Here is a 16,056-nt window from a genome sequence, read left to right on the forward strand (position 1 = left end):
TTGGGTTGAATCCTTCGAAGCCCTAGACTTGTCTCTACCGCATTCGAAAATGCCAAGTTCTCTCAGAGGATCTCTCACTTCTTGCCGTGTTCACCGTCCGTCCGTCCGCGTTCACCACGCCCTCTCCGAAAATGCGTACTAGATCCTTCGCTTTCAGTCGTTCACCATCCACTGAGTACGAGATCCCTAAGACTTCCGCCATCTGCCATCTCTAATATTCTGAAATCGTCGTCCGTTGTCCCTCAAAGTTGTCGTCCTTCTCTACGAAAATGTCGTCCTTCTTTCGAGTCTTCATTACCCTTTATGTCGTCCTTTGTATTTAGAGGTATACTTCATTTCCCTAAAACTTCCATTGGTTTCCATATTTTAAGAATTTGAAATTTTATAGATATTGCTAGTGGAAATTAAGTCAATTCTGTTTGCTCCCAACTACCTCCTGATTATGCTGTCTGGTTGGGAGAAATAAAGTCTTTGTCATATTTTAAGGTAGTGTATGTTAACCAACACTTAGTGCATTTTCGTGTTTATGAGCTTATTTTAGTTAATATGTTTTTGTAGGAAAAATATGATGTCAATATGGCATATTATACGATGAAATTGTAGTCGTTTAACACAAAATTTTGAGGTTCTTTTTCAACTAATTATGCTTTATCTAATATATTTTTCCAAATCTTAAAAAAAGAACTTTTGATTTCATTGGAGTTTATCATTAGAGGCATTACTATATTGGCTGCCTCTCAATGGCTATAGGTTTTCCAATGGTCATTTGAGACAGATTGATAATAGCAAAAGTTAGAGCTTAAGAAAAGGAGGAAGAAAGTAAGTGAAGACAAAAGAAGAAGAAAGCTGAGTGAAAAACAAAAATTGACAAGGTAGAGATGTGACATGAAAATGATGATGAGAAGTGAAGGAGGCACGACACAATACTGGTACACAATGACAAAGCCTTGATAATTAAAAAAAGGATGGTGCAAGAAAATTTAAATACAAAAAAAATGAAGGTTCTTGCAAGTGTATTGAGTGAATGGGAGAAAGAATGGATGAAAAAGTAGAAAGAGAGAAAGAGAAGTCAAAGGGTAGAGATACATAGCTTTGTATATAGAAATTTTATGTTTATACTCCATTATACGTTGTGGAGAATATAACATCCTTATATGTTTGATTCAATTTGAATGATGCAATTATTTATTTTTCTCCAATAATTCTACTTTTAGAAACTAAATTTTGAAAGCCTACTAATTTTGCAGAATTAATTCGAGACCCACTTTTGCTCCCCTTCCTACCTACGGTTACTTTTTCTTAAACTTTATAAGTTGTTTGAAAATTTTTGCTGAAACTTGTAAAATTTGTTTGAAGTTCGTATATCTCTCACATATTGCAAGGTTTCTTAATTATTTTATTGAATTTCCTCTAGAAATGCATTCAAACAATGAGTTGACATTATTGGAAAAGATTCGTCACCTAATGTAGTTCAGTTTTTTGGTGTCGTTACCCAGAATTGCCTATGATGATTGTTTTTGAATACCATCCGAAGGTATGGATATATTTTCTTACCCTTTATTTTATCTAATGAAAATTATTTCATCATGTTTCATTCCAAGCATTTCATTACATATTTTGTTCATATATGATGAGTGGTGATTAGTTTTTTGTATCAACTTATTCCCTCTTTCATGTATATTTCATCTTCCAGGGTGATATATATCAATTTATTCCCTCTTCAATTGATTCTTGTTTTTACTCTTGGCTTATAGGTTGCTACATGATCGTATATTAGGAGCAAAATTGTGCAATTAGTTTATAGTTAGGGAGATTTCAATAGTAAAAAGCAAAGAGAGTAAATGGTAACAAAATCATATTGTTCACATGAAATGATAAAATAATCATTACACATTTACAAGAACAGTAAATAAATTATGTGATTTTCGTGAGAAAAATGAAGAAGAAATAGCTTCTAACAAAAGTGAATATAAATTAAAGGAGAATATAAAATTGTTTAAAATATTTATTTTCAATAATTCGGAAGTTCTTTGGCTATATATAATGGAAGAGAGCCTTTCCAAGGTGTGATGTCTGGCGTCAACAACGACGCGCTTAGCACAGATACGGAACCAGACACCATCTTCTTGGTGTTTGTCTATGCAAAAGCCTCGAGTGGCTATGGTCTTCTTCTTCTCTGTGAGGGAAATGGTTGAAGTTGCTAGACTATTTCAATTACTATGTGAGAGGTGGCTGAATTTTATTGGACCTCTCTTCTTGGGCTTACTTTTTACAATTGTTTAACAATCTCTCTCCGAATATACCTTCGTCCCCTTAGCTGCTTCCCACTTTGGTAAAATCGCCAAAGCTTTATGTGTAAATTGCAAGAGACAGAGGAGCAAGGCAAAATAAGGTTATTGGAACAAGGCGAAAGTTATCATTGCTAGCTGCAACTTTCCTCATTCTTCTCACCCTCCTTCAAACCATATTTTCTGCTATGTATGCATTTCCTAGCTAGCCTTCCCCCGCATATTCTATTTTAGCTTTTTTCCTCTCCAGTTTCTGTTATGTATTTTTACTGAATATTGATCTCCTTTTTGCTATCAAGATAGTATACCATACATGCATGTGTAGGACTTTTATCCCTTATATTTTATAATTTGTCTTACTACTGTTATTGACTGATATACCAATATACATGTGTAAAGTATTGATCATATAATTAATATTAAATTTATTACATTCACTCATCAATTTAAGTTTTTTAGTCAATGTATGTTCATGATTTAAAACAAATAATTCGAAGCTTTCATCCCACTTGTGAACAACGACCGAAAAAAACCTTACTTCATCCCACATCGTCGCTGTCTTTCTCTCTCGCAAATGCTCTCTGGCGACGTTCCCCCTCTCTAGCAAATACTCTTCATGACTTTTCCTCTCTCTTAAAATTAAGCTCTTCGCCCACCGTTTGAAGGAACTCACCAAATTTGCAAGTAATTGAAGAATTTGTGGTCCATGAGATCGATTAAGTCCATTTATGAGTTAGTTTGATTAGATTATGTCACATATACATGTATTACAATTAAGGGACACTTGCGAAAATGGCAAAATAAGTTATAATAATTAAGTCCATAGAACACATACTTTATTATTTGAGAAAGTGACAAAAACAAAGACCAGCTCACACATCAAGAGGTAAAATGTCACAAATGCCCTCGTTATTGATGTACATTTGATACACCTTATACACGTCTGATACACCTAATACCCTTGATACACTTGATATTTACTTACTGATACATTTGATAGATACAATTCATGCACTCGGTACTCATTGATACACTCGATACTTTTTGATACACACCTGAAACATCTTCATACACATAATATCACATAATACTTCTCGTTCCACATAATACTTCTCGTTACACTTGATTCTTCTTGATACACTTGATACCCCTGAGGCCTTGATACACTTGATTAGTTTGATACACTTAAAGACTTCACTTATAAGTTTGATACACTTGATACACCACTAATAAACTTGTTATACTTCATTGGTACACTTAACAAATTTGATATGTTTGATGTACATGCACTACAAGAAATTTACCCTTTGTCGATGACAAATATCGTCAGTAAATCTTCAAAAACTAATCGACTTTTCTTTTGCCAACGAAATTAAGCTGTCAACACACACCGTCACATAGGTCTGTCGGAAGATCCTCTATCGATGGCAAAAAATAAACTGTCAGCAAAAATAGGAACTATTGATGAAATTGAACCATCAGTGTGCGTGTGTGTGTGCGCATGTCCACGTGTGCTTGGGTGTGTGTATGCGCACATACATGTGTACGTGAGTAGGTGTGTGCGTGTTTGCGTGTGCATTTGTGTGCGTGTTGTTTGGTGTGTGTGTGTGCATGTGTGCGTTTGTGTGTGTGTGCGTACGTTCGTGTGTGTGTGCTTGTGTGCACGCGTGTGTGTGTGCGTGTATGGGTGCACGCGCGTGCAAGTGTATGTGTGTGTGCGCGTGTGATTGTGTGTGAATAAGTTGATATTTTTTAATGTTGAGTTTCTCCCAATTTTAAAACAATAATTTAATTATCTTGATATTCAAGCCATTAATATTATTGTGAGATAAAGATAGTGAATAAGTTGATATTTTTTAATTTTGAAATTCAATTAAAGTTATTTTGATACAAAATCTATTGCTGAGATTATCAAATTCTGAAAAATAATAATTTTGTTATTTTGAAATTCAATTTGGTTATTTTGAAATTCAAATTCAATTAGGTTATTTTGAAATTAGTAAGATTAAATAAAGTTAAAGTCTTGAATCCATTAGTTGAGTCCCGAGATATTAAGAAAAAAGTACGATATGAGTTTATGTATCTTTTTCAGGTAAAAAATAATTAAAAGCTGATAAATGCATAATATAAATTAATTACAACATAGAAACAAAATAATTTTAGTTGGAGAATGTGGATATTTTGGTATTTTATAAAATATTATGCACGTGCAAAAAATGTTATTTGCTAAAATTAAAAAAAAAATAGTTTTGCCATTTTTCAAAATGACCCATAAAAAGGTTGCTATATCTCTTATGACAGAGTGTATATCTACTGGTTCATATTCGACCTGTTTGTTGCTAATAGAATTGGATAAAATCGCATTATATTGAAATAATTACACGAATGACACTTTTAAGCCAATATTGATAGAAATTATAGTTTTAATTAATGTTATTAAGTCAAATGAACATAGTTTAAAAGTCCTTCTAAACACAATTAATGTAGTTGTTTTTAAATTTTAACTCATTTATACATCTTTATGCATATGTGCGTGTGTACGTGTGCGCGTGTAGGTAGGTGTGCGTATGTGTATGTGCATGCGTTCGTGCGAGTGTCTGTGTGCATGTGTGTGTGGGTGTGTGCATGTTTGTATGTGTTTGTGCGTGCGTGTGTGTGCGGGCTATTGCATGTGTGCTTGGGTGTGTGGGTGTGCATGTTTGTGTGCGTGTGCGTATGTGTTTACGTGTGTGCGTTTGTGCATGTGTGTGTGCTTGTGCGTGTGTGGATAGGTGTGTTTGTGTGCATTTGTGCGCGTTTGTGCGTGTGTGCGTTTGAAATTAGTATGATTGAATAAAGTTATTAATATGTTGAATTAATTAGTTGAGTCTCGAGATATTAAGAAAAATATTATGATATGAGTTGATGTATCTATTTCAAGTAAAAGATAATTAAAAGCTGATAAATGCATAACATAAATTAATTACAATGTAGAAACGAAATAATTACAGTTGAAGAATGTTGATATTTTGGTATTTTATAAAATACCATGCACGTGCAAAAAATGCTAGTTGCTAAAATTCAAAGGAAAAAGTAGTTTTGTCATTTTTCAAAATGACCCCTAAAAACGTTGTTATCTCTTATGACAAAGAGTGTAGATCTACTGATCCATATTCGATTTGTTTGTTGGTAAAATTGGATAAGACCGCATTATATTGAAATAATTACACGAATGACACTTTTAAGCCAATATTGATAGAAATTATAATTTAATCAATGTTATTAAGTCAAATGAACATGGTTTAAAACTCTTTCTAAACACAATTATTGTAGTTATTTTTTAATTTTAACTCATTTATACATCTTTATGCATATGTGCGTGTGTACGTGTGCGCGTTTACGTAGGTGTGCATATGTTGTTATGTCTCTTATGACAAAGAGTGTAGATCTACTGATCCATATTCGATTTGTTTTTTGTTGGTAAAATTGGATAAGACCGCATTATATTGAAATAATTACACGAATGACATTTTTAAGCCAATATTGATAGAAATTATAATTTAATCAATGTTATTAAGTCAAATGAACATGGTTTAAAACTCTTTCTGAACACAATTATTGTAGTACCTTTTTTAATTTTAATTCATTTATACATCTTTGTGCATATGTGCGTGTGTGCGTGCGTGTGCGCGAGTGCGTACGTGTGTGCGTATGCGCGTGTCCACGTGTGCATGGGTGTGTGTGTCTACGTGTGCGTGGGAGTGAGTGTTCACGTGTGCGCGTTTGTGCGTGTGTGTGTGGGTGTGTGTGCGTATACACGCGTGTGCGTGTGTACCTGAGTGGGCGTGTGCGCTTTTTATGCTTTTCTTCCAATTTTAAAATAATAATTTAATTATCTTGATATTCAAGTCATTAAAATTATTTTGAGAGAAGGTTATTTTGATATAAAATCTATCGTTGAGATTCTCAAATTCTAAAAAATAATAATTTTGTAATTTTGAAATTCAATTTGGTTATTTTGAAATTCAAATTCAATTAGGTTATTTTGAAATTAGTAAGATTGAATAATGTTATTAAAATGTTGAATCAATTAGTTGAGTCCCGAGATTTTAAGAGAAAAGTTATGATATGAGTTGATGTATCTATTTCAAGTAAAAATTAATTAAAAGTTGATAAATACATAACATAAATTAATTATAACGTAAAGACAAAATAATTATAGTTGGAGAAGGTGAATATTTTGGTATTTTATAAATACCATGCACGTGCAAAAAATGTTGTTTGCTAAAATTGAAAAGAAAAAGTAGTTTTGCCATTTTTCAAATTGACCCCTAAAAACGTTGATTTTTGTGTATTCCCTTGGGCTTTCTTGTTCAATATTTAGTCAAATTGCAGTATACATAAAATTTATGTTTGTTACGTCACAAGATTTCATTCACTATTTGTGTCTGTATTATTTTATATTTTATACAGGAGACTCCGTTTGAGTGTTGAGCTAGTAATGGGAGGGACTACCGTTGACCCCAAAATTACAAGGTTTCATGTTGCTTACTGGATCATTAATGATTCATCTCTATCTTTGGCTCAGCGAGTGGTGGAGTTGGAAGCCCCTGAAAGTGTAGATTTAGACTCTCTACCGTTGTCAAGAGCTGTTAAGTATGCAAAAATGGCCTTGAGAAATCCTATAAACTCTCTGAACAAGAGACATTCTAGTGTAAGAAGAAATTCTCAAGTCCTTGAAGAAATTGAGGACACAACTCCAATTCCTAGCATGCTTTCTCCCTAAGACTATGCTGGTCCTAGTCGGGGAGTGGCATTTACATCCCAGAAAGACACACATGTATCACCTCGTGTTGGCACTTCCATTGCAATGCACAACTCTGACATATATAGTGCCGACATTTCCTTCCTTAAGCTTGAAAAAAGGTGATTTGATGTCCATAAAAAATTAACTGAGCAGTTAGATATTTTCTAATACGCATCTCACGTAATTTGATGCTCATTGATACTGCATTACTGTGTCAGAACATGTTGATGTAAAATCTTTCAGTTTTGATGGATCTTATTACAAGTTTTCAACTCTTCTTAGCACGACTTCTGACAGAACAAAGGTTTTATATATCTTTACACGATCGCATATCACATATGAACGATCGCATATCCCATCTGAAATATCGATCACCCCTGGTAAAACAACCGTAGATATTCTACACGATTGTTTGCTTAAGGATACACGATCATTTTGTAACTATTTTTTTTTATTATCCTTTTTTCTTTCTATACTAGAATCAGAATCAATTGTTTGATGATATTAACAACATGTATGATGATCTTCGTGATGATTCTAGTCATCACAATCTGGACAAGAATGATGACCATCAAAATAACAAACATGTGATCATCCATGAGAATTCATCTGTTCAAGAGCCACATCTTCAAGAATCTACTGTAGAAACTCAACTGTTAGTGTTTAATTCATTAGTTACTGCTTTATATTGTTTAAAATTGCTTAGATTATAAATAAACAACAATAATTTTTTTTCTTTTCTGTGTAGGGAACAAAAATGAACAACTCCTCAACATCAAGAGCAGTCAGGCAGTGATATTAGCATATATGGCAGAGATGCACATTTGATATTAGCTATAAGTAATATAGCAGAAAATATGGAAGGTCATACTCAAACAGAAAAGGGACTGCTAGAAATGATTGAAAATCTTCCGTTGGTAAGCCAACCACTTCCACTTTGTGAGATGCTACCATTAACTACTGTCAAAGGTCTTGCATTAGTTTAATTGGTATGTGTGCCCTAAAGGGATAAAAGCTCTTGGCAGTGAAAGACTTTACAAAACCATTCATCAATTTTAATTTGAAAATTCCAAAATACAAGTACATTGACAATATTTAGAATCAAAGTTCTAAATAAAGAACTAAATATGCTTTTAAATTAAAAGATACATAGAACTTACTCTTGTTGACGTCTCTGAATCTATAATCCACCGAATTGGGGACACCACCCGTTGGAGACCTTCCTATCTTCGAAGATGAGATTGGTTTGTGGAAAACAATTGGAATGAAAAAAAATTTAGAGAGAAACTATGTAACACCCCAATATCAAGGTATTTCTCTCAAGCTAAATTTTTTAAATTTTATTAAGATTTTAAGGAATTTGGTTGTGGTGTGGATTTAGCAGGAAGTGAAGGGGCTTTTATGAAAAAATATACTAATACTAAAGGTTAAATAATAATAATATATAATAATAATAGAATTAATGTTATTATTAATTTAAAATATCAATTCTTTATTGATTCACGTGCAACCCCATCTCTTTCTCCTTCACTCTTCCTCTTCCCCGTGCCCACTGCCGCTTGCCTCCCTTAGCCATTTTATATTACTCTTGGACGTCAACCGGCCACGCCGTCATTGATCGCTTCGTCTCCGTTGAAGCTGAAGCACCGTTCGTCGTGAGTTCGAACTCTCGGCATCGCGTCTCACCTATGTTTTCCAGCCAAGCATTCATTCGCGCGTAGCTCCTTCGACGTTCGCGCCACCACATTCTGCTCCAGGTGATGAGTAACGTCACCGATTGACCTATCATCTCACCGGCGTTGTTACTTAGTTGAAAGCCGTCGACCAGACCTGAGCCCGTCGCGTCTGTTGAAGTGCCATCGCGCGGCTCTTCACCTTCCAGCCATGGGTTGTAAGCTGAAGTTTGTTTTCGTTTGTTGATTAGATCTGATCTATTACACGCGTCGATTCTAGTTATTCGAAGTTGTTGCCCCTATTTTACTCTAATTTTTGGGATTTTTGTGGTAAGTTGTATTGGTGAGTGTGGTGGTTTTACATTGTAATTATCCTTGGGTTGTAGTTTGGATAATTAGTTCAATTGTTAATTGATTCTTGAAGGTAGCATTTGAGTTCTTTGGATTCACAACTAAATTGTAGATTTGTTGGAGTTCGATTCGCCAATACTTTGGTAAGCTAGAATTTACATTGAGGAAATTAAATGAAAGAAAGTATTGTGAAAGTAATTGAGTTCCATATTCTTATTATTAGGTTTCCTTCGTTCGAGAAATTTGAGTAACATTAAAGTAAGGGGTTTCTATTACTGGACTCTTTGAAAGTTTTGAAATGTGTTGACTGTTTGGATCTCTGGACTTAGTATGGTTTACCAATATATGTAGAAGTAGATATGATGACAAATGTATATTATGCCAGACTGGTATAGAAGTAGATACGATGGATAATGTATTTGTAAACTGAGAAAGGTGTTATGTATATATATATATCTTGACTGTCTGGTGTGTTGTTATAGTATCAACTGATTTTGTGATAGATTGAATAGATTGAACGTAAGTGTGTTAAGTTGGATTGATGATATGATGGAGTAGTTTGACTATACTAGGAATGGATTGATTAAATGTTTATAACAGACTAAGGGAAAATTGTTAGCTTTGTCGATTGGGTAGTGTGCCTTGAAGGTGTCCTACGGGATCACCACCTGTTGTGTATTCTTCGAGAGCACTAGAATGACATGTGCATTCTTCGAGAGCAATAGACTGACATGTGCATTCTTCGAGAGCACTAGACTGACATGTGCTTTCTGCAGAGCACTAGACTAATATTTGTGTCCTTTAGGGCATTGGACTGATTATGTGTATTCCTACATGATCACAAGACTTTTAAAGTGCAGGGCACCTCCAATAGGAAGTTAACAATTTTATTTTTCTTCTAACAGGATCAGTAGTGAGTCTCTTAGTGGGTATGTTTATACTCACCCTTTTATGTTTAATCTTTTTCCACGAAACTGCCATAAGGAAATGTCCTTCAAATTGCTTCTACTTTATATTTTTTTATTTTGGTTTTCTTTAGTAATTGACACTGTTTTGGGTTTCATGATTGAACGACTTTTATGTTCTTGAACTTTCTTTATTATCGATACTTTTACACTTTCAAAATTTTATTTGAAATAGAGCCCGAATAAAAACTCTTTAATGTTGTTAAAAATATATTTTTTAAATTATAAAGTCTTATGGTTAAAGGACGAATCTAGTCTTAAAGTAATAACTTCAGCTTAATTCGAAAAATTAGGTCGTTACAATCTATTTTGCAGAAAAGAAAATCATCGATTTTATTTTGGTTAAGAAAAGATGTTTTTCTTCTACATATTTATAACTCTCTTTCTTTCATTGAGTAGGAGACGGGGTAGGAGAAAATCATAGGATTCTATTAACTTAAAAATTATTAAATTAATAGAAGTTTCAAATCAACTAACTAATTAACCATTAATCAATTAGTTAATAATTAATTAAATCATATTTAATTAATATTTCATTTAAATCTTATTGAATGAATATCTCTCCAATACCTTATAGTTTTATATTAATTTAATTAAATCAAATTTAATTAAATAATATTAAACTAAACTATTAATTAATTCTTCAATTAATTAATAACTAAATTAAATATTTTATATTTAACTTAAGTTAAATTTGAATCATATTCATAATTAATAATTTTAATATGAAACAAATCCACATTAAATTAATATTTGAACTCATTCAAATATTTTATCTCATAAATTAATTTTGAACTTTATCTAAAATTATATATAAATTTCATTAACATATAAACTTTATATTATAATATCACTATATATTATACTAATTATACTAATTTCCAAAGTAAATTTGAATATTTCAAATTAGAACCAATATAAATAAATCACATTTTTTGTCATAGTAAATTGGATCAACCTAATACATAAAACAAATATAGAAAATTAAAAAAAAAGCATGCACAAATAGAGACAAATAGACATTGATGATAGTTATCTATCTCTATCTATCTGAAACAAGCACACATAAATTGTTATATTTCTATCGGCAAAAATAGCAGTCTATTTATATCTACCTGAGATACAAACATTAAAAAAAAAAAAAAACCTTACCAATAAAATTCTTGACTTTTCATGTTATTCTAAATGCAACGTTCTCAGCCCAAGAAGTCAAACAACTCTTCATTGTAAAAGTAGCTTTACTTCTTTCATCAAACCACTTTTGCAATACATCTCTAATTGAACTAATGGTAGCTACAGGTGGTTCTCTAAGATCTTTTAACTGTCTACACAATTTGATATTCATATATAAACTCATTATACCTGAGATAGATTCAACCAATTTATCAAAGAACCTTGGAATCAACATGTATGATTTAACCGTGTCACCTTTTAATATCTTTACTATGTGTTCTTTCGCCCTCCAAGCTTTCTGCTAACTTATATTAACTCCAAGATTTGTACATGCCTTATGCACAATTGCTTTTGGAATGAAACGATCAGTAGACATGAACCTGAACTCATCTATCAAGCAACTGTCAATTACTGTTGAAGAAGCTTGCATGTGACAACTAGTATTCAATGAACAGTCATGTTCATAAATGTATTTTCATAGCATCCACAACTCGCTCTTCTTATAACGAGATGTCCTAATAAACCATTTGCACTCTTCTAGTAGGCATCTAAATTCAAGAGACCTCAAATTTGATATTGTAGTTCTAAATTGAAAGTTGTTATTCACTTCTATTATGCCAAAACACTTTGAAAGCATCTCTTTACTTTCAAATAAACTATTTTCCTTCAAATCACCATGATATGAGATGTCTCTTATAATTTCATCATTTGAAACATAAGAAGAAGAACCTACATTCAATGACATATCAACATTCTATCGTACACTACTAGAAGAAGAAGACCTTCTAAAAAATCAACAGTTACATGGGCAACTAATGGATGTATATTAGTTGCATCTTTAGCAAAAGATAAATACCAAGCCACATCATTGTCTTTTTTTACTGGCACCACAGTTGGACCTTGCTTTTACCAAAATCAAGTAAAACAGATAATTCTACTTATCCATCCAATTGAATCTGTTCACATATTAAATCAACTAGAGAATTAAAGCTCACTCGGACATCTACCAAAATTTCAGCAACTAAGTAATTCTCATAAATATTACATCCATTCCATTGACCTCCATAAAAAACAACAATAGGAAAAGACATTATAATCTGTAAAAAAAATAATAATAAAATTAAGTATTTAATTGTGATAGAAAGAAATAGATAGACATAGATATACATTTATTACTGAATAAATAATAAAATGTACAAAATGATAATACTAAACACAATGCAAGAATAAGTAAACGATCGTGCGATGAAATAATATACATTAAACGATCCTATTAACCGTGATAAACGACCATTTAACAACGGTAAATGATAATATTGATTAAAATAAATTATCGTGTTGACATGGGTACACGATCATATGATATTGGTGATCGTATTGAATAGTGTAAACAATCGTCTTGTTATCGGTACACGATCGTGTTAATATTTGTAAGTGATTCTATTGATAGTGGTAACTGATCGTGTAATTCCATGTAAATTATCGTCAAAAACTTTAATATTTGAAAATATGTTATTTTAGAAAAACTACAAGTGTTTGACAACTCTTTGAAAGCTATTGAAATACTCTCAAATTGTATTTTAAGGAATTTTAATAAAAAGAAAGTCTACATAAAAAATTACCCTTTTTAAAGGAACATTTTTTCTCTAATCACTCCAATGGAACTCAAACACGTACTTCAAGTTAATTCTGGTATCCAAGAATCAGTCTCATCTAACATAAACAAGAACATTCAACTTGATAGAACTTCATTACCTCATTTTTACAATTCCCAAAGTTACTAAATGAAGGACCATTCCTAAAAATACTTACATCCAACTTTCTCCATGAATAAACTTATCGTCTTTTATGTACTGATGAATATAGAGATGGAGCGATCAGAGTTTGTTTATGTACCAAATTAGAGTGAGTTGAGAAAAGAGTGGATTTACACAAGGACGAAATGGCTGGCTGCTGCTTGTTCAAAACTGAAAGTTAGGGTGACCTTGTTTCTCATAGGGACTCAGCAAATTGAAGGGCCTCCAAGTCTACTTCTTGTCTCATTATACATGCCATTAGCCATTCAACGTTGAAAGTCCATATCCCTTTTTCTACGGCCACCAAGGCTTCCTCCACGTCTTCCTCACAAGCCACAAAGATCGTCTTTCATACATTGTTTACTTTATCTAGCTCATGAATCACCTAAATTTTCAAGCATAATGAATTTGCCAAATGAGAGAAAAATTATGTATATACTACAAGGAAATTGCAAGAATTCACCCTATAAAAAATATTAAACAAATTCTTGTTCTAGTCCCTAAAATTTTCCATCTTTTTTCAACTTTCAAAATGCTTCCTATGAGATATATTCCAATCACATATAGCAGAAATGACCGATGAGTATTGAATAAATGAATATTAATTGATAAAATAATTTACAAAATACTAAAACCGTTAGTTGGCTACGTTTTGGAAGCTCGATGACTAAAATGGATGTTTTGAAAGTTCTAAGGCTAAAATGGAATTTAAATCAACATAATAGTAAGTTCAAGATCAAAGACAAGCTAAACAATAAAATGTTGCGACCAGAAAACAATCTAATCATAATTAGAAACATGGATGTATGTATTTGTACACCAAATCACAAAAAAATAACTCCAGATTTCGATCTAGAGACAATTAAAAACTTGAACAAATTTGATAATTAAAGAAACACGGAGATGGCCATATGACCCCTTGTGCATAGACTTTTTACATTACATGCTCAATTCCTAGGATCAAAACAAACATAAATATTAAAGACTTAAGAAGCACATACACTCAAGTTTGGCTAGTGTATCAATAAACAATATGTATGGAACACTCGGAGAACACGTGTTGAACACTAGTTAGTACAATAGATGTGTTAGACAACAAGTATTCCAATGCAATAAAGGTCAAGATTGGTTACACACACATATTAAACTCTTGGCTTTGAATAAGTTTTGAGTGAAGGATGAGCTTATTTTTAAGCATATAAATACATAAACTTATTGACTTTGAATTTCTATATAAATATGATACATACTTTTAAATTATATATATTAAAACTGTGTTCTAGCACTATCCTATATTTTTAGAAAAAAATGACACGTCACCATGTCTATAATTTATTGACCCATGTCTAGAATTCGTATACGTGCTTGTTTGTTGAGAACTTCACGTCTTCATTAGATGGAGGATAGCCATATTATAGTGGTTGTATGTGTAATATAGAGAACCAAACCTAGTACTCGAGATTTGTACAATAACAGAGAACTTACATTTCCACCGGCTGACTTGACTATCAGGGATAGAGTTTTAGGTGTGTGGTGGTGAGCTGAGCTGATATGCAAACATCATACCCTTCAAATAAAGCTCAAAAACATGCTTTTGCCTTGAGAACTGCAGCTTTTAGGCTGGCTCGATACTTCGATATGTAGTCATCATCATTTAGTATGTAAGGCAACTCGTCTGCAGATCAATAAGGAATTAATCAATCACAAAAATTAGGTAGGATGAAAAACATAAGTGGAAGAAAATACATTACGCTTTGATACTAGCAAGCCATTCGAACTTACCAACAAATCTGCCTTCCCGGTAGCTTTCCTTTAACCAACTGGAGGAGACAATCCAAGCTCTGAGTAATTTGCAATTAACTTGCAATTTTAGTAACAAGATATAGTAAAAATTATGAGCAAGAGCACACTGACACGCTTGAAGCCACATGGTAATGCATATGCTCGATAATCATTGAGAACAATAACAGGAGAAAATAAAGTTAAGAACAGTAGCTTGAAGAACAAAAAACAATCTACAACATAAAATCTTCAAAAAACATTGCTTAAAATCAAGTTTACTAATATAAAAGGTAAGATATTACGTTCCACTCTCCACACTACTGAAGTTCAACATTTCACATGAAAGAAATGAAATACTACTCCCAAATATAACTGAAAAAAGCATAATTGGGTAAAGAAAAAGCATAGAGAAATGCAAAAGAATCCTTGGCTTTGATATATTGAAAGGTAAAAAATATCAACCATAGATGTCCGGGGAGAAGAACAAGATCTTCTAGAGGAATTCTGTTAGGATACTTCCTAACAAGAACAAGATCTTAATTTATTATAATGAACTATAAGAAAATACAAGATAAAACCAAGTATAAGGCACTTGGAACCTCCCTCTTGAGTACTCTCACCCAAGCCCTAGATCACTCCCAGAATTCTCCCCTCACTTACCCTCCCTCCATTTATAATAAGATGTAACCACACTTACATAATAACTACTAGTAACTTTCTAAATATCTAATTACCCTTATACCCCTAACCTTATACTAATCTAGGTATCTAACATTACCCGATGCTTCAAAACACCTTGTCCTCAAGGTGTGCTGCAAACATGATCAAGGCCCCTTTCTCTTTTTTTCTCTTTTTAATTGCAAACAATCCCCAGCATTCTGCTCTTCAATGTTGAAAAAGAAATCCTCCCCTTCGGCTTTGAAAAACTCTCGATTCCAATAAGGTCCATTGACTTCAGCCCACAAAGCAGCCAATGTACTTGAATTTTCCTTTTCCAAAACACATTGTCTTAGTTAACCCTTTGCATATCACCAACAAGTGTTTAATTTTCAAACTCTTCATCTCTAGTGGGCTAGGCCATAATCAAAGTGTTGCGTCAAGACCAAAATCATACTGTCGCCGGTTTCATTCCTAGGACCCACCTACATACAAGTTTTTCTTCCCTCCTATTTTTGGAACTCTCCACCCACTTCATCTACAAAATGATGTGCCCCCAATGTTTTATTTAGAATAAGTTGAAGC

At 32.7% G+C, this 16,056-nt stretch overlaps 1 long non-coding RNA gene across 1 annotated transcript; it reads right to left on the minus strand.

Annotated features, from left to right (window-relative positions):
* Positions 1-12,895: 12,895 nt before the first annotated feature.
* On the minus strand, positions 12,896-14,562 carry LOC116405885. The gene is made up of 2 exons (XR_004218963.1): positions 14,518-14,562; positions 12,896-13,417 (listed from the first exon to the last, which is right to left on the minus strand). It is a non-coding gene; the product is annotated as an uncharacterized LOC116405885 (long non-coding RNA).
* Between the last annotated feature and the right edge of the window lie 1,494 nt (positions 14,563-16,056).

This window comes from Cucumis sativus, unplaced genomic scaffold (assembly GCF_000004075.3).
Source record: "Cucumis sativus cultivar 9930 unplaced genomic scaffold, Cucumber_9930_V3 scaffold40, whole genome shotgun sequence".
NCBI lineage: Eukaryota > Viridiplantae > Streptophyta > Magnoliopsida > Cucurbitales > Cucurbitaceae > Cucumis > Cucumis sativus.